General features: G+C 30.8%; 1 long non-coding RNA gene across 4 annotated transcripts; it reads right to left on the bottom strand.

Annotated features, from left to right (window-relative positions):
• Window positions 1-1,951: 1,951 nt before the first annotated feature.
• LOC139852774 (uncharacterized) lies at window positions 1,952-3,693 on the bottom strand. 4 transcript variants are annotated; one of them, XR_011761176.1, is made up of 4 exons: window positions 3,417-3,693; window positions 3,211-3,320; window positions 3,018-3,124; window positions 1,952-2,372 (listed from the first exon to the last, which is right to left on the bottom strand). It is a non-coding gene; the product is annotated as an uncharacterized lncRNA (long non-coding RNA). The 4 variants fall into 4 exon arrangements; XR_011761175.1 differs by having other exon boundaries at window positions 3,018-3,320; XR_011761174.1 differs by having other exon boundaries at window positions 3,211-3,693.
• Between the last annotated feature and the right edge of the window lie 22,288 nt (window positions 3,694-25,981).

The following is a 25,981-nucleotide window of genomic DNA, read 5'->3' on the forward strand; positions in this document are numbered from 1 at the left end:
ATAATAATAATAATAATAATAATAATAATAATAATAATAATTAATAAGATTTAATTTTAATTAAAAATAAGTGAACGTAAATGCTAAAGTCATTTAGTTTGATGACCGGTGGAACCACATAGTCCGACTAAGAAACTCGAAAGTTGAACATTTCATCAAACACCTAAAATGCATATTAAACAATCCACATCCAATCATAGAAGATAATATTGATTGTCATTTTATTTTAAAGTGTAAATTAAAATATAAATTTAGAATTTGTTTCCTTCTGCCCAGCTTTTATACCTTATTGTACTCAATTTAAAATAATTAATTAAAATCATTCAAAATTATTTAAGTTTAATAATTAAAATAATTATTAATAAGATTTAAAAATAATAATAATTAATAATATTTAATTTTAATTAAAAATTATTTAGTTTAATGACATCACCCACTATGCTTATATTTTTTCTTTTATTTTTTATTTATTTTAAACAAAGGAATTAGCCTAATAATGACATCATCATTATAGAACTTTAATAGAAACTATAGATATAGATACAGAGTAGGGGTGTTCATTAAATGGTCCACCAGAAAAACCGGCCAATCAAAAAGAGTTTGGATGAAACAGTTTGGTTAATTTGGATTTGGTTCGAGTTTTCGGTGACACCCGAATTATATTATGATTTTTGAATTGGTTTTGGGTATTAAAACATAAACATGGTTATAACCCGATAACCCATGACCTTCCATTATATCGATTATATATTTTATAAAATATGTTAATATTAAAATCATTAATAAATTATCATTACAGTAACACGAATTTTAAAGTTTGTAAAAACTTTCTAAGAAAGATCTTATAATTGATTAATGAAACTAATATCTTTTTATAATGTAATCCTAGATCTTAAAAATGAGGGAAATGATGCTATTTGAGATGGAGTTGACTTGAACAAGGACGGAGCAAGGAGAAAGTTGATGAGTGTGTTTCGTTTTTTTCCTTTATTTAAATGTTTTAAGTACCAACCATCTATTAGGTTGATTTGTTTTGAGATGTCTGTTCATTCTGTTAGTTTGCCTTTATAGATGGCAATGGATACCCGATCCAGTGGATATTCATCCGATCCACCCGATTATTCGTGGATATGGACGATCTAAATGGATATGGATGTGGATGAAAAAAATTCATCCATGGATGAACCCGCTTTCACCCGAAATAACTAAATATATAAATTTATCACTCAAATTAGTATCATTTATGTATGATATTTCATTAATTATCTTCATATTCATATTTCTTTATATTCTCTAAAAATATAACTTTCTTCTTATATTTTGTTTTGTTTAAATAATACTTTGGTAGTTCAAATGTGATTCCATGTAACTAAAAGTAAGCAACTTACATGTCGATATCTTTACACGTTTAATAGGTTATCTATTGAATATTTGTTATATAGATTAGTAAAATGTGACTTTCGGTCGCATAAACTATTAAAAATATCACTTTTGATCGTATATAGTGAACCACCATTTATAATTGTTAAAAATAAAATAAATTTAAACGGATATGGATAATTATCCATTAACCCGCTTCACCCGACGGATATGGATATGGATGAAAAGTAAAAAAAAAAAAAAATGGATATGAATATGGATACGGCCTCACCCAATCCATATCCGATCCATTGTCATCCCTACTTTATATAGATGTATGCCTTTATTTGGATGCTTTGAGTATGGCTCGGTCCATAACTTTCGATTATTAGTCAAAGTTTTTAATTGGTTTAATGGATAACTGATCCAAATAAATCGACTTTATATTTAACTACTGAAATGACCCGTGGAATCACGGGTTTGTATAAATGAAATAGTTTAATGATATGTTTTAGTTATTTTTGTTTTTAGAGTCCGTGCGTAGCACGGGTGGGTAAAAAAAGGGGTGCAAATTTAATTAATCTTATTCATGTTGTGAGCTATAAGAACAGTCTAAATAAAATGTTGTATGATATATTTATGTAAAAATACAAATATGAGCATTGAGTGATTTTTCCCAAAACAAAGAATCGACTTGGAGTCTACAACAAACCATTCCCCATTTGCTGAGTTGATCCATTACTATGTTCTCAATTCACATGACAATCCAGTCATGTTAGAGTCTCATGATTTAGCTCTTCACTGTCTCATTCCCTAACACCTCCCCTCATTCTCAACAACCACAATTCCTGCAATTACAAATCAAATTTTACTTCTTGTGTAAAAAATTATCATCAAGTTGATGTGTAAACGATTTAGCATTTTCAACCAACGTTCTACTCCATTAACTAAGTGGTTCTCTTCCAAGCTTAGGACTGTGATTTTCATCAAGTAACTGCCTAACATCGTATGACCTGCATCAACACGAAGAGTGTAACACATGCATCAACGATATTGACAATAGAAAATAATTAACTAAACTATAAAATTGTCAAAAAAAATCCAGTCAAAGACTAAGTGAAGAATGTGTAGGCTGAAAGCATTTTGGATCCCTACAAACCAAGAGGACAAACATTCTTTGCTAGTTCAGTTTGTTTACAGAATGTGAATTTTTTCCTATTTTTTGTATTTACCTAAAAGAGCTTTATTAAATGCCTTAGTTTTTTCTTTAACCTTTAGAGAGTATATTATGCAATAGTTGAATTTCCAATTAGCATGTTTATTCTGATTAGCTATATTTCTAATAGCTCTATCAGATCTCTGGACAGATAATATGTGACCCACCCGGCAATTATTTTTCATTTACGTAATCATGGACAATGATGTACTTATAAAATCACGAATATAATTCAGAAGAATTTAAAACGAATCAAAAAAATACCCAAAAGCATGCGTTGATTACTTGAACTCACAGCTCACGTAATTTTTAGACTTTAAGCCAACATTGAAACGACTTTAATCGCAAACTGATAAACAGGACTAACGTATTATTTAAGATGCTTAACAATCTATATAGTCATCCTGCAATGATATTAAAGGTTTACAAAATATATATTGACCTTGATCAAATATTCGAGATCTCAGACAACCGTTGTAACCTGCATTTGTTGTTACCACAATCCTAGGATTCATATTCATCAAGATGAAGATGTGTAAACAATAGCAACTGTCAACATAAAATAAATCAAGCAAATAGCAAAGAAATCATATTTGTACATAAAAAACATAGAAAAAGTTATAGATGATGATGACCTCTTTAAAGCAGCGCTTTTTTCTTCAAATCATCCTCCTACGTTCGTACACCGTGACCTCTTCAATTTAGCTTGAATACAACCCTAACTCCTTGATAAAAATTGATACATCTAACATCTCGATGCGATTAGGGTTTGACTATGATATATTTCAGAATTAATTCAATTAAATAAAAACTTTTAAATCATAAACACAAATTAAGATACCCGTGTAGATCGTGAAGATCCAAAATAAAATATCAATAATCTGCCGTTAGTAGTCTTTTTCTTGACGAAACCGAATTTCTCGAATCTATTGCATTTTGATTAACTACGGGATACCGATTAAACCTCATATGATTATCAGGAGTAAAGATGAAGTAACATGTAAACAAAAATGGTGATTGTATTCTTGTAGGAAGGAAGATTTGGGAAGATCAATTGACAATTAATATTAGGTTTAAGAATTTGGGAGAAAATTGTTGCTGTGCGTTTGTCGGTTATTGAAAACCCTAACTATTGTTGAAGGCTAGCTTCGCACGAGAGTTTTTTAATGTATTTTATTATGGTTAGTTTGTAAAATTATTTTGTGGCTAAAGAATGATGTCGTTGAAACGCAACTCGAGTCGAACTAAAAGGTATAACTCGTGAAATATTTAAATGTTATTTTAAATTAACAATATATGTCCATCTCCGCGTTTAGCTATGTAATTATCGACTTTTAAAAATTTAACGCAAAATCAACGTGTATGAAAAGTACCCCAAATATTTAGCATTTTTTTAAAAAGCGTCCGTTTTGCGTATAGTTAGTGACATTGTGTTCCTAAAATTATTTCGAGTTTAATGATGATGTCAGAAAAATTTAACTCGTTGCGAGCGAGAAGATATGACCCGTTGAATATTTGGGTGGAGTTTATTTACGATTTTTTATGAAAATGGTTATTTGACACTTTACCTCCCTGTTTGGGGGGTCGATTTGAATATTTGAAAAAAGTGTGGGGGTCTTTGTTGGTGTAGTGAAATTTAATTAGAATAATAAAAAGATGATGAAATGACGAAAATACCCCTAATTACTATTCACTATTTTTGTCTGTTAGATAATATAGTAAATTCAACAAATGAAACTGATTTGATAACTGATAATGAAAACAAAACTATTTTATTATTTATTATTATTATTATTATTATTATTATTATTATTATTATTATTATTAGAAACATAGTCTTTAGAGACACAATTTTGATACTATATATTTTCATGTCGTCTTCAACCACATAACGTAACGCTTTGCTAATTTGACTCTTACATTAGTCATGTAAACTATGTATTGAAGCAATGTAATATGTTAAAGCATAAAAAAAACTTACTAGATTGAAACTCAACTTTTAAATTAAGATTTTGTTATCGATAGCCTTTAGGGTGCCGTTTTAATGTTTCATGTGATGACCCTGTCCAAATCTATTTGGACGAATACATCATTCATCGATTTCACAGTGAGGTACTGACCTCTACATGATACGTTTTGTAAACATTGCATTCTTTTGAAAAGGCACGCCATAAATGAATATCAAATTCCAAGGCTTTTGACGTTTGATGATTTCTACATATAGACAATCACCGTAAATAATAGTTTACAATACTACATCTGTTGACAATGCAGTCAAAATAAGATACATGATGATGATTTTGTGAATGCAACGTTTTCTCGAATAAAGCATGTATGACTCCATGCACATAGCTTGTATAACATATAAGCAAACAACGGAAGACTTCTAGGAACCTGAGAATGAACATGCTTAAAAGTGTCAACACAAAGGTTGGTGAGTTCATAGTTTTAATATTGCGCATAATCTGTATATAAAGATGGACCACAAGATTTCAGTTGTTTCATCCAGAAACGTTTATCAAAATATTCTACAAGATTGAGCACCCTGTAACTAAACTTTAACGTATATATAATAAGTACTCATGTTTTAACATACATGCAATCAACATATACAATACACACAAATCAACGTGTACTAACTCAAATAGCATACGTCTGTTTTATAGTCCAGGCTAGGGTTTCTATACCTGGAACAGACGGAGATGTCAAGCCCTATGGATCCATATACAATTATTCGCGCCCACCAGTCCATATCCTATGTGATGGCTGCTACTAGTTACCAAAGTTAAGGGATTTTCGGTTTAACTCAGTGTAGAATTAAGTATGTACTTGTATCCATTGCGTTTAAAATAAATTGCATATATTCTCAGCCCAAAAATATTTAAAGCATTTAAAAAGGGAGACTATAAACTCACCTTATGTGATCACCCGTCCAAATCCATTTGGACGAATACATCATTCATTGATTTCATAGTGAGGTTTTGACCTCTATATGATACGTTTTGTAAACATTGCATTCTTTTGAAAAGGCACACCATAAATGAATATATAAATCCAATGTTTTCGACATCTGATGATTTCTACGTATAGACAATCATTGTATATAATAGTTTTTAACAATACATCCGTTGACAATACAGTCAAATAAGATACATGGTGATGATTTTGTGATGCAAAGTTTTTCTCGAATAAAGCATGTATAACTCCATGCACATAGCTTGTATAACGTATAAGCAAACAGCGGAAGACTTCTAGGAACCTGAGAATAAACATGCTTAAAAGTGTCAACACAAAGGTTGGTGAGTTCATAGTTTTAATGTTACGCATAATCTGTATATAAAGGTGGATTACAAGATTTCAGTTGTTTCATCCAGAAACGTTTATCAAAATATTCTACAAGATTGAGCACCCTGGTAACTAAACTTTAACGTTATAATAAGTACCCCTGTTTTAACATACATGCAACCAACATATACAATACACGCAATCCAACGTGTACTAAACTCAAATAGTATACGTCTGTTTTATAGTTCAAGCTAGGGTTTCTATACGTGGAACAGACGGGAATGTCAAGCCCTATGGATCCATATATAACTACTCACGCCCACCAGTTCTTATAACCGGCAGTTACTAGTTACCAAAGCTAAGGGATTTTTGGTTCAAACTCGGTGGAAAATTTAGTATGTACTTGTATCCATTGCGTTTAAAATAAAGTGCATGTATTCTCAGCCCAAAATATAGATTGCAAAAGCAATTAAAAAGGGAGCAAATGAAACTCACCTTAGCAGCACATAAGTGAAATGTCCCGTTCATATTGATTATAAACGTTCCATATTAATTGATTTTGTTGCGAGGTTTTGACCTCTATATGAGACGTTTTTCAAAGACTGCATTCGATTTTTAAAACGAAGCATAACTTTTTAAATATTACAACGATTATCAAATAATGATAATCTAAAATGTAGCGTTTTCACAAGACCATTACATAATGGTTCACAATAATATTACACAACAACATATATCTTCGAATGCCGTTTTTAACAATATTAAACAAGTTTGGACTCCAAATCTTGTCCTTATTTTAGTATGCAACAGTGGAAGCTCTTAATAATCACCTGAGAATAAACATGCTTAAAACGTCAACAAAAATATTGGTGAGTTATAGGTTTAACCTATATATTATCAAATCATAATAATAGACCACAAGTTTTCATCTTTTAATAACATACAATCTGTATAAAAATCATTCATATGTTGAACACCTGGTAACCGACATTAAAAAAATGCATATAGAATATCCCCAAAACAGAAATTCATCTGTACAAATAACTCGAAGTACTAAAGCATACCATTTTCCAGTATGGGGGGAGTTAGTGCCCGTAGATCTACCTTTAGGATTCGCGTCAATTAGGGTGTCTGTTCCCTAATTCTTAGGCTACCAAGCTAAAAGGGTGATATTCGGTATTCATAATCCAACATAGAATGTAATTTCAAGCACTTGTGTCTATTTTGTAAAATATTTATAAAACTGCATGTATTCTCATCCCAAAAATATTAGATTTAAAAGTGGGACTATAACTCACTTTCACAGATTTTACTTCGTCGAAAGATAAGACTTGGCCACTGGTTGATTCACGAACCTATAACAATATGTACATATACATCAAAGTATAATCGAAATATTTTTACAACATTTTTTTTATTACGTTTTAATGATTTAAGTCTATTCAGTTAGCTGTCCTCGTTAGTAACCTACAACTAGTTGTCCACAGTTAGATGTACAGAAATAAATTGATACATATTATCTTGAATCAATCCACGACCCAGTGTATACACGTCTCAGGTTAGATCACAGCTCAAACTATATATATGATTTCGGAATCAACCTCAACCCTGTATAGCTAACTCCAGCATTACTGCATATAGAGTGTCTATGGTTGTTCCAAAATATATTATATAGATGGGTCGATATGATATGTCAAAACATTGTATACGTGTCTATGGTATCCCAAGATTACATAATATATATTAGAATACATGTATAATACAATATAAGTTAGCTAGGATATGATTAATATAGATTCGTTATAAAATTTTCGTAGCTACAACAAGTAAAATTTTTAAATCTTGTTTTACCCATAACTTCTTCGTTTTAAATCTGTTTTGAGTGAACCGAGTTGCTATGGTTTCATATTGAACTTAAGTTTATGAATCTAAACAGAAAAAGTATAAGTTTATAGTCGGAAATACAGGTTACATGTCATTTACTAAAGAGGAAGTCATTTCTGTCGAAAGAACGACATCTTGATGACCATTTTGGAAAACACACTTTCATTTTGAGTTTAACCATGATTTTTGGATATAGTTTCTTGTTCATAAGAAAAATCATTTTCCCAGAAGAACAACTTTTAATTCAAAGTTTATCATAGTTTTTAATTAACTAACCCAAAACAGCCCGCGGTGTTACTACGACGGCGTATGTCCGTTTTTACGATATTTTTCGTGTTTCCATGTTTTAAATCGTTAAGTTAGCATATCATATAGATATAAAATATGTGTTTAGTTGATTTTAAAAGTCAAATTAGAAGGATTAACTTTTGTTTGCGAACAAGTTTAAAATTAACTAAACTATATTCTAGTGATTACAAGTTTAAACCTTCGAATAAGATAGCTTTATATGTATGAATCGAATGATGTTATGAACATCATGTGATGACCCGTCCAAATCCATTTGGACGAATACATCATTCATTGATTTCATAGTGAGATTTTGACCTCTATATGATACGTTTTGTAAATATTGCATTCTTTTGAAAAGGTACACCATAAATGAATTTATAAATCCAAGATTTTCGACGTCTGATGATTTCTACGTATAGACAATCACCGTATATAATAGTTTCTAACAATACATCCGTTGACAATATAGTCAAATAAGATACATGGTGATGATTTTGTGAATGCAAAGTTTTCTCGAATAAAGCATGTATGACTCCATGCACATAGCTTGTATAACGTATAAGCAAACAGCGGAAGACTTCTAGGAACCTGAGAATTAAACATGCTTAAAAGTGTCAACACAAAGGTTGGTGAGTTCATAGTTTTAATGTTGCGCATAATCTGTATATAAAGGTGGATCACAAGATTTCAGTTGTTTCATCCAGGATCGTTTATCAAAATAATCTACAAGATTGAGCACCCTGGTAACTAATCTTTAACGTCTATATAATAAGTACCCCTGTTTAACATACATGCAACCAACATGTACAATACACGCAAACCTACGTGTACTAAACTCAAATAGCATACGTCTGTTTTATAGTTCAGGCTAGGGTTTCTATACCTGGAACAGACGGAGATGTCAAGCCCTATGGATCTATATATAACTACTCGCGCCCACCAGTTCTTATAACTGGCAGTTACTAGTTACCAAAGCTAAGGGATTTTTGGTTCAAACTCGGCGTAGAATTTAGTATGTACTTGTGTCTATTGTGTTTAAAATAAAGTGCATGTATTCTCAGCCCAAAAATATAGATTGCAAAAGCAATTAAAAAGGGATCTATAAACTCACCTTAGCAGCACATAAGGTCATTCACCGAAATGTGACCGAAACTCAGAATGCAAAATAACCGTAGATCTCAACCTAGAGAACATATATTGGTCAATACATGTCTAACAAGCTAGGTCGGGTCATAGTGTATCACAATCCTAATGCTCGAGACAGACATGCAAAAGTTAACAAAAGTCATTTCAAAAATCAACCTGACCCAATATGATCTTTAAATCTATACATGTTTATTAACATAGTATAAGTCTTGATAATTGAACGAATTTATAATTTATCAAACTCAAAATATTATTTATTTCAGGAGCTATATAATATTTGAATTATCATGGCAATCGAAAATATTTTATTATTTCACATAGTTTTCCAATACTTGTAAAATCAGATTATAGTGTTTATAAAGCTTTAAAACCTGATAAGACAATCAATTTTGACAATTGTTTACCAAAACGAGACATGCCTTATATAGAAATTCATTTACTCGATTAGTAATATCTAAAAATCCAATTTATCAATCTCATAGACAAGTTGTTTAAATATTAATTTATAATTTCAAACACAATTTCAATTAACATCAAACATAATTCAGTTGACCATATCTTTTAATTCGTTCATCAAAATCACGCGATTTCTAAATGAAAAGTTAATAATTTTTCGCCAGCTTTCCAAAAATATGCATATCATATACTTCATATCAGTAGCATATATATCAAATTTGTGATTCATCATAAACTATCTAACTACAAAATTAAAGTATACAAGCATACATAAACATATATACTCGAGCACTAGACATGGATACACTATTAATATAAAAGATAAGATATGAATGCTCACGTATCAATATTGTGACTCAATATTGCAGGAAAGTATGTAGATGCAACAGAGATGATGAACGCTAGGTTGACCTTTGACTCATGATCATAACCCCCAAGCAATACTCTTAATTTCCTTAGTTTAAAATGGTTTGAAACCCGAATTAAAAACACCCGCGTATATAACTTATTATTGATTATTAATGTTTGTATGTTGCAAATAAAAAGAATTACGGAGTAATATGAAAAGATGATACGGAGTAATATATCTGTTAGTCTTCGCCCATATGCACATATATATATATATATATATATATATATATATATATATATATATATATATATATATATATATATATATATATATATATACATATATATAATATAATAATAAATGTAATAATATAAATATCATAATATAATAAAAAAACGTGTTAAACAGTGTAGCCGCCTCAAAATATGTAGACAGAAATTACACGTTTCGTGTAAAGATTACATCTCCCGTGTAATCTTTTAAAACATTATGCGTTTCGCATAGATAAGTACGCGATCCGCATATGGTGTCTTCACGAAAGTTGTAGATTTTTGAGTTACGGATGTCTGGACACTGGAAACACCCTTTTTCGAGTGAGTATGATTTAGTTATGATTTTTCTCGTGCAAGTGTGCAGGTTTAGTGATTTCCATCATTTTAACTTGAAATCTTGAGATGAAATGTTGTAGTCTTTTAGTGCTCATTAGAAACCTTTATTTTATCTTTATTTTTATTTTCATATCATTGAAAATTCATAAAAAAATTTTATAATCAAATTCTATTATATCGAAAAAATGTTTTCGTACGTTTGAAACTAAATCAAATAATACTATAAGGTTTTTCCAAAACTACTTATATTCAAAATCATTTTATTAAAATGTTTAAATAATAGAAATTGTTATATCATAAAATATTTTCATTTAATAAAGTAAAATTATATAATATATAAGTCATAATGGTTTCTAGTTTTTACTTACAGTTTATTCGTGAATCGTAGGGTTAAGTCCAATGGACAATTAAACGTATGAAATCATTTTAAATCAACATATCCATTTGCTTATCTTGTCGACATCTATTTACATTTCATGTTCTTACTATTAAATTTTATGAAAGTTAAATAATTAACGTATCAAGAGTCACGAGGAAGTTATTGTAAAGCATGCATTGAAAATTTAACAGAAATCTTCACTAACTTTTGTCTAGTTCCCGTTAATTGACACATTTGTTCTTACTTGTAAATCACTTTACCATTTCCCGAATATTTGTTAAAAAGAACAGATTTCTTAAATCACAGTGGACCTCACAACAGAGACCCGTACGATGTATCTGATAATTCAATCGTTTGATATTATCATTTAATTCCGTTGATAAATATATTAAACATATATTGAAATAATTATGTTCATGTAAAGTATTATACCTCTAATACTTTGTTAACATTTTCAATTAATGTAACTATATATTATATATACATATCTACATATACATAAATGTTTGTGAATCGCCGAGCACAGTAAAAAGGGTAATTGGTTACATGAATATAGTTCCAAAGCTTTTGAGACTCAACATTACAGACTTTGCTTATCATGTCGAAATTATACAAAGATTAAGTTTAAATTTGATCAAAAATTTCCAGGTCATCACAGTACCTACCCGTTAAAGAAATTTCGTCCCGAAATTTGATTGGGGTTGTCATGTCTGACAATAAGTATGTTTTCATAACACATACGAGTTGATAAATGGAGTTTTATAATCATTGAGTAATATGGATAAAACAATTTGATTGAGTGAAGCTATCGCAAAAAAAATGAAATGAGAAAATAATATTTTGTCATATCTTTTGACGTAGATATGGTTGATTTCCGGAGTTCAAGGGATTTAGAGAAAATCTTCGTAATAAGATTTGATTCTTTGGTAATTAAGGAAATTAGGATCTTCTTTGGTTAAATGCAATAATCTGTTTTCATTGCTCTGTCGGATATTTCACTATAAATCTACCCTCTTTGTTTCCCTTATTTCCACAGCTCATACCTTCTATTCTTTCTCTCTCAATTCATACTTTAAAGCATTCGTCAATATGCTCCATCCATTTTTGATTATTGATATACTCCTAACTTTCATATCTGTCATTCTTCTTTTTCATCTGCCGCCGGAAGAATCTATTTACTTCTACTATACTCTTGGTTTTATAGTGTTTTTAGTTCTCCCGTGTCTTTATATTGCTATATGCATCGATATACACGTTTGTAATTTCTGGGTTGTTGTTGGGTTTTATATCTTCTCTTATATTTCGATGTCCCTGCTTCTGTCTTTCTATAATCATTGACATCCACAGTTATTGCTCTCTCTTATTTGATGCGATTTATACTCCCATTTCTATTTCGGAGCTTCATGCTTTTGTTTTCTTCTTCCCGACTTCAAGTCAAGCGAATAATGGTTCAGAATTCGTAGGTATGGAATTTCGAATGATCATAATATATAAAGCAGAAAGGAAAGGTAATAGAATGATTTAATTTGTCAAATTACCAGAATATTCGGAAAAGACCGAATCATCAAGAAAATATTTTCTTGATATGTTTAGTGGTTAAATAGAATGAAAGAGTTATGTAACATGGTTCATGATCAGGGTATGATCTGTGAACCTTTATCACGTTCCATTAGAAACTCAGCATGACTTACTGTAATATAATCACGTTGATCAAGTGTCATTATATTATACTAACTCATGCTTCAATTCCCAACACTTTTTCAAAACATTCATAATTTAAACTCGAAGGTTTACAGAATATAGAAACTAAACAGTTTCCTTTATGATGTAATACAGATAACGCAAGAAGATAAATGATTTTAGATAAGGATAGTTATGAAAATATCTTAAGAAATATCGAGGATATTTATAATGAAAGACACGATGATATCTTAGAACTTCTAATATCGAAGGATGATGAAGAAGATTTGTCCGTAAAGGTTTAGAGTTAGGAGCAAGGTATTCGTTAATGACTTCAGCAGATACTGAATCATTTGAATTCTTTGAAGGCAGGTTTAGTCTTTGTGATTTGTCCACGGCCTCCTTCATGGTTTGCTCAATCCGTTTTCCAGTTCCAACTTTTCTGAGCTTTGCCAACACACTATTCTTTATCATTAAACTTTCGACTGTTAAAGTCGTTTACAGTTTTTGCTGCTTCATCAGCTTTTTCAACATTCAATTCGTAGACTGGTTGCTTTTCAGAATTTCAGAATGAAAGCTCATAATTCTAAGAGATGAATGTTATATGTATACATATGATGTTCTAGTACAGTTTTGAATTCAAAGTATGACATTTGAAAGATGTAAGAATCTAAGAGTGATGTTTTCTAGTTAAATCTTAGCTTGGATTCTGATTTTTCAAAATCAGAATATGTAATCAAATTTGGATGCGAGTGGTTGTTTTGATTTTTAGGAAAGAATGTATATCATTGTGAAAGTAGTGAGTATAGTTGATGTTTTGTTGAATCAGAATTGAAGAATGTAACATATTAATTGTGAATTTATATATCTTTAGGGTATTACCTACCCTTTAAAAGTTTCACAAGTAATATTTTGTACCAGAGAGTTTTATTACAGTCTTTATGAAAATATATGTATGTATATTTTCTTCAGATGTAACACAGATTTAATGAGTTAATATCATATTAAGCTCATTTGATTTTCGGCTGGATTAGAAATGAATAATCTCTAAAAAATTAAAGATTTCATAATCTTCGCGGAGTATTTCACTAATGTAATCAATACTTCGTTATTCAGTTTTATTGATATTTCCTCAGTGAATCATGTTGGTGCTTATGGAACTCTTGCTAACTCCGCAAGGTACGAATGATGTTTTCTTGAAAGTTTCAAGTATATCGAAAATGAAAGTGTAAAATCAAACATGTATTTGAATAATACACTTGATTTATTATGAAATGGAATCTATTAAGTCAAAGCAGAGATTATAGTTAACGATTATTAAGTCATTAACGAAGGATGTACATCATAGCATATTAATAACATGAACTAACCGAGTAGTTAAGATTCACACGTAATAGCTTCGCATGAAAAGATTTATTTTGATCTTAAAATTCGTATATATATAAAATATACATATAATTTTCTTCAGAGGGAATGAGTTAATACTTCATAACTCGTTGATACGATATACGCATTGTTGATTACGATATACGCATTGTTGATTAGTGATGATGCTTGTGATGTTGTAGATGCTGCTGATGCTGACGATACTGACGGTGTTGGTGATACTGACGGTACTGTTGATGCTGCTGGTAAAACAGATCTAGCTTGTAAATCGTGCACCATTCCGATCAGGGTTTTATTTCATCATTTCTATTCGCTCACTCATCTGGTTTACAATTAGAACTAGAATAAGTAATCTCTAAAACTTTTAAAAACTACATATTCTCTGCAGAATATTTCTTCGATGAAGTTATGAATCAATAATTCATCGTTTGTTGTTGTTGGTATTCCTTGGTATCTATGGTGCGTATGACGTTGATGATCGAGGTACAGATTGTGATGTTGAGGTCTGGGATGTGGATGTTGTTATTGGTGGTGGTAATGATACTGTTGGTGTTGATGATGGTGGTACTGTTGATGCCAGTGATGCTGCTGCTGGTGCTTGTAATCTTTGCACCATATTCTCTAAAGCCATTACCCGAGCGCGAAGCTCGTTGACTTCTTCTACTACACCGGGATGATTGGCGGTTCGGACGAGCGGATGAATAAGATCCAAAATTTGAGATAGTATATAATCATGACGAGATACTCTGAAGATGAGAGAGAAAATGGTATTACGAACAGGTTCGCCGGTAAGTGCTTCAGGTTCTTCGCCAAGAGGGGAAAGTGGTGGATGGAAGGGATCACCTTCTTCTTGTCTTCAATGACTAAGTAGGCTACGAACCCATCCCCAATTCATCCAGAATAGGTGATGGCTGATTGGTTGATCCATTCCGGTTACACTGTCTTCGAAGTTCAGGTGAATATCCATATCGGAATAGCTGTCGGAGTTTAAGGAATTTGAACTAGATACGGGATCCATCTTGTATAATTAGGGAGATGATTTTTGATATAAAATAGATTATAGAATTTAGATTGATACTCTTCAATACATAATTTACATATTTATATATAATACCAAAATTCCATAAATCACGGAGGAATTTTCGAAAGATGTCAAGCAAAGTTTACAGTAATAGATATGCTAAGATATGAATTCGTCTGTACACTATGTATACAATAAATGCAGGAAAACGTGTCTAGACTTAAGAATGATAAGCAAGTAATTTCTGTCAAGAAATGATAAGCGAAACTCGGTAAAAACAGATACGGTCGTAGTCCAGACTCACTAATGCATCCTAACAATTACCAGTTAAACACACTAATGCAAATTCTGATTCCCTATGACCTCAAGCTCTGATGCCAACTGTGATGACCCGTCCAAATCCATTTGGACGAATACATCATTCATTGATTTCATAGTGAGGTTTTGACCTCTATATGATACGTTTTGTAAACATTGCATTCTTTTGAAAAGGTACACCATAAATGAATTTATAAATCCAAGATTTTCGACGTCTGATGATTTCTACGTATAGACAATCACCGTATATAAAAGTTTCTAACAATACATCCGTTGACAATATAGTCAAATAAGATACATGGTGATGATTTTGTGAATGCAAAGTTTTCTCGAATAAAGCATGTATGACTCCATGCACATAGCTTGTATAACGTATAAGCAAACAGCGGAAGACTTCTAGGAACCTGAGAATAAAACATGCTTAAAAGTGTCAACACAAAGGTTAGTGAGTTCATAGTTTTAATGTTGCGCATAATCTGTATATAAAGGTGGATCACAAGATTTCAGTTGTTTCATCCAGAAACGTTTATCAAAATATTCTACAAGATTGAGCACCCTGGTAACTAAGCTTTAACGTCTATATAATAAGTACCCCTGTTTTAACATACATGCAACCAACATGTACAATACACACAAACCTACGTGTACTAAACTCAAATAGCATACGTCTGTTTTATAGTTCAGGCTAGGGTTTCTATACCTGGAACAAACGGGGATGTCAATCCATATGGATCCATATATAACTACTCGCACCCACCAGTTCTTATAACTGGCAGTTACTAGTTACCAAAGCTAAGGGATTTTCGGTTCAAACTTGGCGTAGAATTTAGTATGTACTTGTGTCTATTATGTTTAAAATAAAGTGCATGTATTCTCAGCCCAAAAATATAGATTGCAAAAGCAATTAAAAAGGGATCTATAAACTCACCTTAGCAGCACATAAGGTCATTCACCGAAATGTGACCGAAACTCGGAATGCAAAATAACCGTAGATCTCAACCTAGAGAACATATATTGGTGAATACATGTCTAACAAGCTAGGTCGGGTCATAGTGTATCACAATCCTAATGCTCGAGATAGGCATGCAAAAGTTAACAAAAGTCATCTCAAAAATCAACCTGACCCAATATGATCTTTAAATCTATACATGTTTATTAACATAGTATAAGTCCTGATAATTGAACGAATTTATAGTTTATCAAACTCAAAATATTATTTATTTCAGGAGCTATATAATATTTGAATTATCATGGCAATCGAAAATATTTTATTATTTCACATAGTTTTCCAATACTTGTAAAATCAGATTATAGTGTTTATAAAGCTTTAAAACCTGATAAGACAATCAATTTTGACAATTGTTTACCAAAACGAGACATGCCTTATATAGAAATTCATTTACTCGATTAGTAATATCTAAAAATCTAATTTATCAATCTCATAGACAAGTTGTTTAAATATTAATTTATAATTTCAAACACAATTTCAATTAACGTCAAACATAATTTAGTTGACCATATCTTTTAATTCGTTCATCGAAATCACGCGATTTCTAAATGAAAAGTTAATAATTTTTCGCTAGCTTTCCAAAAATATGCATATCATATACTTCATATCAGTAGCATATATATCAAATTCGTGATTCATCATATACTATCTAACTACAAAATTAAAGTATATAAGCATACATAAACATAGATACTCGAGCACTAGACATGGATACACTATTAATATAAAAGATAAGATATGAATGCTCACGTATCAATATTGTGATTCAATATTGCAGGAAAGTATGTAAACGCTAGGTTGACCTTTGACTCATGATCATAACCCCCAAGCAATACTCATAATTTCCTTAGTTTAAAATGGTTTGAAACCCGAATTAAAAACACCCGCGTATATAACTTATTATTGATTATTAATGTTTGTATGTTGCAAATAAAAAGAATTACGGAGTAATATGAAAAGATGATACGGAGTAATATATCTGTTAGTCTTCGCCCATATGCACATATATATATATATATATACATATATATAATATAATAATAAATGTAATAATATAAATATCATAATATAATAAAAAAACGTGTTAAACAGTGTAGCCGCCTCAAAATATGTAGACAGAAATTACACGTTTCGTGTAAAGATTACATCTCCCGTGTAATCTTTTAAAACATTATGCGTTTCGCGTAGATAAGTACGCGATCCGCATATGGTGTCTTCACGAAAGTTGTATATTTTTGAGTTACGGACGTATGGACATTGGAAACACCCTTTTTCGAGTGAGTATGATTTAGTTATGATTTTTCTCGTGCAAGTGTGCAGGTTTAGTGATTTCCATCATTTTAACTTGAAATCTTGAGATGAAATGTTGTAGTCTTTTAGTGCTCATTAGAAACCTTTATTTTATCTTTATTTTTATTTTCATATCATTGAAAATCCATAAAAACATTTTATAATCAAATTCTATTATATCGAAAAAAATGTTTTCGTACGTTTGAAACTAAATCAAATAATACTATAAGGTTTAGTTTTCCAAAACTACTTATATTCAAAATCATTTTATTAAAATGTTTAAATAATAGAAATTGTTATATCATAAAATATTTTCATTTAATAAAGTAAAATTATATAATATATAAGTCATAATGGTTTCCAGTTTTTACTTACAGTTTATTCGTGAATCGTAGGGTTAAGTCCAATGGACAATTAAACGTATGAAATCATTTTAAATCAACATATCCATTTGCTTATCTTGTCGACATCTATTTACATTTCATGTTCTTACTATTAAATTTTATGAAAGTTAAATAATTAACGTATCAAGAGTCACGAGGAAGTTATTGTAAAGCATGCATTGAAAATTTAACAGAAATCTTCACTAACTTTTGTCTAGTTCCCGTTAATTGACACATTTGTTCTTACTTGTAAATCACTTTACCATTTTCTGAATATTTGTTAAAAAGAACAGATTTCTTAAATCACAGTGGACCTCACAACAGAGACCCGTACGATGTATCTGATAATTCAATCGTTTAATATTATCATTTAATTCCGTCGATAAATATATTAAACATATATTGAAACAATTATGTTCATGTAAAGTATTATACCTCTAATACTTTGTTAATGTTTTCAATTAATGTAGCTATATATTATATATACATATCTACATATGCATAAATGTTCGTGAATCGCCGAGCACAGTAAAAAGGGTAATTGGTTACATGAATATAGTTCCAAAGCTTTTGAGACTCAACATTACAGACTTTGCTTATCATGTCGAAATCATACAAAGATTAAGTTTAAATTTGATCGGAAATTTTCGGGTCGTCACACATCATTACTACCTCAAGTTTTGTAGATAAACCTACTGGAAATGAGAAAAATAGATCTAGCTTCAAAGGATCCTTGGATGGCTTGAAAGTTCTTGAAGCAGAATCATGACACGAAAACAAGTTCAAGTAAGATCATCACTCGAAATAAGATTGTTATAGTTATAGAAATTGAACCAAAGTTTGAATATGAGTATTACCTTGAATTATAAAGATATCTTACTGTAAATAAAAAAGATTTCTTGAGGTTGGATGATCACTTTACAAGATTGGAAGTGAGCTAGCAAACTTGAAAGTATTCTTGATTTTATGAAACTAAAACTTGTAGAATTTATGAAGAACACTTAGAACTTGAAGATGGAACTTGAGAGAGATCAATTAGATGAAGAAAATTGAAGAATGAAAGTATGTGTAGGTATTTTTGGTCATTGGTACATGGATTAGATATAAAGAATGTGTACTTTTGTTTTCATGTAAATAATTCATGAATGATTTATAATATTTTTGTAATTTTATGTAATCATTCATGCTAGTTGCCAAATGATAGTTCCCACATGTTTAATGACTCAAATGGGCTGCTAAGGGGCTAATAATTAAGTGTATATACCAATAGTATATACATCTAGAAGTTGTGTATTGTACGAGTACAAATACGGGTGCATACGAGTAAAATTGTTGATGAAAATGAACGAGAATGTAATTGTAAGCATTTTTTTAAGTAGAAGTACTTTTATATGTGTCATGAAGTCTTTTAAAAGTGTATTAATACATCTTAATACACTACATGTATATACATTTTAACTGAGTCGTTAAGTCACCGTTAGTCATTACGTGTAAGTGTTGTTTTGAGACCTTTAAGTTAACGATCTTGTTAAATGTAATTAATCCATTGTTATTATAATTAAATGAGATGTTAAATTATTACATTATCATGATATTATGATGTATGAATATATCTTAATATGATATATATACATTAAAATGTCGTTACAACGATAATCGTTACATATATGCCTCGTTTCGAAATTCTTAAGTTAGTAGTCTTGTTTTACATATGTAGTTCATTGTTAACACACTTAATGATATACTTAATTATCATTTTATCATGTTAAACATAGTGTATCAATTTCTTAATATGATTCATATGTATTTAGTAAGACGTTGTTATAACGATAATCGTTATATATATCGTTTCGAGTTTCTTAATTCAATAAACTCATTTTTATGTATATCACTCATTGTTAATATACTTAGTGAGATACTTACTTATTATAATCTCATGTTAACCATATATATCCATATATATATCATCATGTAGTTTTTACAAATTTTTAACGTCGTGAATCACCGGTCAACTTGGGTGGTCAATTGTCTATATGAAACATATTTCAAATAATCAAGTCTTAACAAGTTTGATTGCTTAACATGTTGGAAATATTTAATCATGTAAATATCGATTTCATTTAATATATATAAACATGGAAAAAGTTCGGGTCAATACAGTACCTACCCGTTAAATAAATTTCGTCCCGAAATTTTAAGCGGTTGGAGGTGTTGACGCATCTTCTGGAAATAGGTGAGGGTATTTCAGCTTCATCTGATCTTCTCGCTCCCAGGTGAACTCGGGTCCTCTACGAGCATTTCATCGAACCTTAACAATTGGTATCTTATTTTGCTTAAGTCTTTTAACCTCATGATCCATTATTTCGACGGGTTCTTCAATGAATTGAAGTTTTTCGTTGATTTGGATTTCATCTAAGGGAATAGTGAGATCTTCTTTAGTAAAACATTTCTTCAAATTCGAGATGTGGAAAGTGTTATGTACATCCGCGAGTTGTTGAGGTAACTCAAGTCGGTAAGCTACTGGTCCGACACGATCAATAATCTTGAATGGCCCGATGTACCTTGGATTTAGTTTCCCCCGTTTACCAAATTGAACAACGCCTTTCCAAGGTGAAACCTTAAGCATGATCATCTCTCTAATCTCAAATTCTATATCTTTTCTTTTACTGTCCGCGTAGCACTTTTGTCGACTCTGGACGGTTTTTAATCGTTGTTGAATTTGGATGATTTTCTCGATAGTTTCTTGTATTATCTCCGGGCCCGTAATCTATCTATCCCCTACTTCACTCCAACAAATCGAAAACCTACACTTTCTACCATAAAGTGCTTCAAATGGCGCCATCTCAATACTCGAATGGTAACTGTTGTTATAGGAAAACTCTGCTAACGGTAGATGTCGATCCCAACTGTTTCAAAATCAATAACACATGCTCATAGTATGTCTTCAAGTGTCTTTATCGTTCTTTCACTTTGCCCATCAGTTTGTGGATGATAGGTCGTACTCATGTCTAGACGAGTCCCTAATGCTTGTTGTAACGTCTGCCAGAATCTTGAAACAAATCTGCCATCCCTATCAGAGATGATAGAGACGGGTATTCCATGTCTGGAGATGACTTCCTTCAAGTATAATCGCGCCAACTTTTCCATTTTGTCATCTTCTCTTATTGGCAGGAAATGTGCTGATTTGGTGAGACGATCAACTATTACCCAAATAGTATCAAAACCACTTGCAGTCCTTGGCAATTTAGTGTTGAAATCCATGGTAATGTTTTCCCATTTCCATTCCGGGATTTCGGGTTGTTGAAGTAGCCCTGATGGTCTCTGATGCTCATCTTTAACCTTAGAACACGTCAAACATTCTCCTACATATTTGGCAACATTGGCTTTCATACCCGGCCACCAAAAATGTTTCTTGAGATCCTTGTACATCTTCCCTGCTCCGGGATGTATTGAATATCTCGTTTTATGTGCTTCCTCAAGTACCATTTCTCTCACATCCTCAAACTTTGGTACCCAAATTCTGTCATTCCTATACCGGGTTCCATCTTCCCGAATATTAAGATGTTTCTCCGATCCTTTGGGTATTTCATTCTTTATATTTCCTTCTTTTACAACTCCCTGTTGCGCCTCCTTTATTTGAGTAGTAAGGTTAGTACGAATAATTATAATCATAGCTTTTACCCGTATAGGTTCTCTGTCTTTTCTACTCAAAGCGTCGGCTACCACATTCGCCTTCCCCGGGTGGTAACGAATCTCAAAGTCATAATCATTTAACAATTCAATCCACCTACGCTGCCTCATGTTCAGTTGTTTCAGATTAAATATGTGTTGAAGACTTTTGTGGTCGGTATATATAATACTTTTGACCCCATATAAGTAGTGCTTCGAAGTCTTTAATGCAAAAACAACAGCACCCAATTCCAAATCGTGAGTCATATAATTTTGCTCGTGAATCTTCAATTGTCTAGACGCATAAGCAATTACTTTCGTTCGTTGCATTAATACACAATTGAGACCTTGCTTTGATGCGTCACAATAAATCACAAAATCATCATTCCCTTTAGGCAATGACAATATAGGTGCCGTAGTTAGCATTTTCTTCAATAATTGAAGCGCTTTCTCTTGTTCATCCTTCCATTCAAATTTCTTCCCTTTATGCGTTAATGCAGTCAAGGGTTTTGCTATTTTGGAAAAATCTTGGATGAATCTCCTGTAGTAACCAGCCAGTCCTAAAAATTGGAGTATATGCTTCGGAGTTTTCGGAGTTTCCCAATTTACAACGGTTTCAATCTTTGCCGGATCAACTTGAATTCCTTCTTTGCTCACGACATGTCCAAGGAATTGAACTTCTTTCAACCAAAATGCACACTTTGAAAACTTAGCCTACAGTTTTTCTTTCCTCAATAATTCCAGTACTTTCTTCAAATGTTCTTCATGCTCTTGATCATTCTTTGAGTAAATAAGTATGTCATCGATGAAAACAATGACAAACTTGTCGAGATATGGTCCACACACTCTGTTCATGAGGTTCATGAACACAGCTGGTGCGTTAGTCAAACCAAACGGCATAACCATAAACTCATAATGACCATATCGGATCCTGAAAGCAGTCTTCGGAATATCATCCTCCTTCACCCACATTTGATGATATCCGGAACGTAAATCAATCTTCGAATAAACCGGCGAGCCTTGTAGCTGATCAAATAAATCATCGATACTCGGTAGTCGATACACAACCTGAATATACCATCTTTCTTTTTGACAAACAAAACAGGAGCTCCCCAGGGTGATGTACTTGGTCGAATGAAACCACGCTCCAAAAGTTCTTGTAATTGACTTTGTAATTCCTTCATTTCGCTGGGTGCGAGTCTGTATGGAGCACGAGCTATTGGTGCATGTGACGACCCGGAAATTTCCGACTAAATTTAAACTTAATCTTTGTATAATTATGTTTTCGACACGATAAGCGAAAGTCTATAAAGCTGAATCTCAAATTTATTTTTTTGAAATACTTTTATATATTCAATATTGTAATAACCCGGACTTTTCTATGATTATATATTATATGAGATTAATATTTACAAGATTAAATGCTTCCAACATGATAAGCAATCAAACTTGTTAAGACTTGATTAATTGAAATGGATTTTATGTAAACGTTTGACCACCCAGTTTGTCCGATGATTCACGAACGTTAAAACTTGTAAAAACAACATGATATATATATATATATATATATATATATATATATATATATATATATATATATATATATATATATATATATATATATATAACATGATATAATGATAAGTAAGTATCTCATTAAGTATATTAACAAAGTATTATATATATATATATATATATATATATATATATATATATATATATATATATATATCATACTACTAATTTAAAGAGTTTTGGAACAATATATATGTTACTATTTAAACGACGTAATTAACTTATGTTAAAGTGTATTTACATACAATGTATTACGAGTATAAATACATCCTTAAAAGTATTGAATACACTTTATAATGTATTAGTGGAATATTATGTCATGCATAACATCATTAATTTAACTTATACTAGATATTAGTAAAAAAAAGACAACATAAAGTATTTACTATTCGTATATACCAATAGTAATTTGCATGATTGATGTATTATGTCATACATGACATCATCAATCTTATTATGTCATGCATGACCTAATGGTTTTTAACTTATACTAGATATTTTTCACAAAATGACAAATTACAACTAGTATATAAAGACACCATATGTGATCAAATTTTTACCATTCTATTTTCTAATTTTTACTTCAAGTTTACTTACACACACATACTCTCTCTAGTTCTAGTATCCCTTTCTTTGTTCTTCATCTATTTCTAGTAAGTTCAAGCTTCAAAATCAAGGTATTAACATTGCCTAAACTTTTGTTCAATTCATATGTTTATAGCTATCCATATAAGAGTTTATAAAATAGAACATAGTTTAGTTGATTCTAAACTTATTTGAAAAACTAATCTAATCTTTCTAACTTAACTCTAATAACACTTATTTATATGTATTATGATGTTATATTAAGTTAATATAAGAACTTATAACTTGTACTTACGAAGAACACCTTGAAACTTAACATATATCTCTTAATCTCTATTCGGTAAAAAGCGGGTTATTTTGGGTTGAGAATTAAAAACCTATCTTAGACTTTGAGTTCAAGGCTAAGACTTTGTAAATATGTTAATATATGTAAATAAGACTTCCAGTATTTTTTTCATGATTTTAGACAAAGTGGAAGTATTTTATCAAAAATCATATTTTGGGTGGATGCCGGGATATTTTCAAATCTGTCCACCGACACAAAAAGAGGGTAAAGCTCTAAAAATTACTACTTGTGATGAACTTTTCGAATTGGTTTTGTAAAATTTACTTCTTAATGAATCCATAGCAATTTGATTCACTTTAAACAGAGTTGTAATGAATATTTGGCGAGCAAAACAAAATCTGCTAAAATTAACGTTGTATGGACGAAATTTATATTATAAAAACTATATTAACCATATCCTTGTTAACTTTTCCTATATCCTATATCAATTTGGACATGTTATCAGTAGTATAACAAAATATTATAATCTTGGTTAATTCTGTGATTGTATATATGTATAATAATATTCTTGGTGCGTCCTAACATAATAAGTATACAATACGTTTTGATAAATCCTAAGACAATACGTACACAATACGTCTTAGTTAATTCTAAGACAATACGTATACAATACGTCTCTGGGTTAATGCAAAGACAATACGTATACAATACGTCATGGGGTAATTCTAAGATTATATATATATATATATATATATATATATATATATATATATATATATATATATATATATATATATATATATATATATATATATATATATATATATATACCGATTATTGGACTGTTGGACTTTTCAGACTATTTTGGACTACTAACAATGGACTACTAACATAAAATGTTAAAAATTATTATATAAGTATTCTATGAACTTGCTTTATTTTATTCATATGTCGTATTATTATCTGAATCGTTATTATTGTTATAGGTTCATGAATCCATGGACGACGGTCATATTTTTAATAAGTTGAAAACTTATTATTAATATACTTTTACTACTGTGAGTATATAGTCCCATTTTTAAACTCTAAAAATATTTTGGGATGAGAATACATGCATTTTATATTTTACGCCATGGATACAAGTACTTAAAATATATTCTACGTTGAGTTGTACCACCTTGCATATCTTCCCTAATAGCTTGGTAACTAATATTTACATGTTGTAAGAACATGTAAGCGCGAATCCTATTGATAGATCTATCGGGTTTGACAACCCTAATCGGGCTAGTCGCTCTAGTATCGTAAACGGTTGCATAGTACTTCGTTTTTACTACACTTGGTACAGTGTAGGGAGATTTCATAATAAAAGGAATATGCCACATTAATGGTTAAGTATGGTTACCGAAGCGCTTAACAACTTATAGAATACTTTTATACACTTGCGAGTGTACATATATTTATAACTATGAAATCTTGTGGTCTATATTTATATCGATGATAAACCTATATATCTCACCAACCTTTGTGTTGACTTTTTACGCATGTTTATTCTCAGGTCCTTAAGAAAGTCTTCCGCTGTTGCATTATCTGAGCAAGCTGTGCATGGAGTCTCATACTTTTATTTAAATAAAGTGTTGTATTCAATAAAAACCTTTGTCATGTATTATATTCTACTGTTACGTTACGTGTGTAGTGTTTGAAAACCGATGTATTATGGGGATTATTCCTTAAATAATCACCCAATTGTTTAAAACATGTATTATGTATAATAATGGTGTGCTTTTTATGAAACGAATGCAATAT

Source organism: Rutidosis leptorrhynchoides, chromosome 6, assembly GCF_046630445.1.
Source record: "Rutidosis leptorrhynchoides isolate AG116_Rl617_1_P2 chromosome 6, CSIRO_AGI_Rlap_v1, whole genome shotgun sequence".
Taxonomy (NCBI): Eukaryota; Viridiplantae; Streptophyta; class Magnoliopsida; order Asterales; family Asteraceae; genus Rutidosis; species Rutidosis leptorrhynchoides.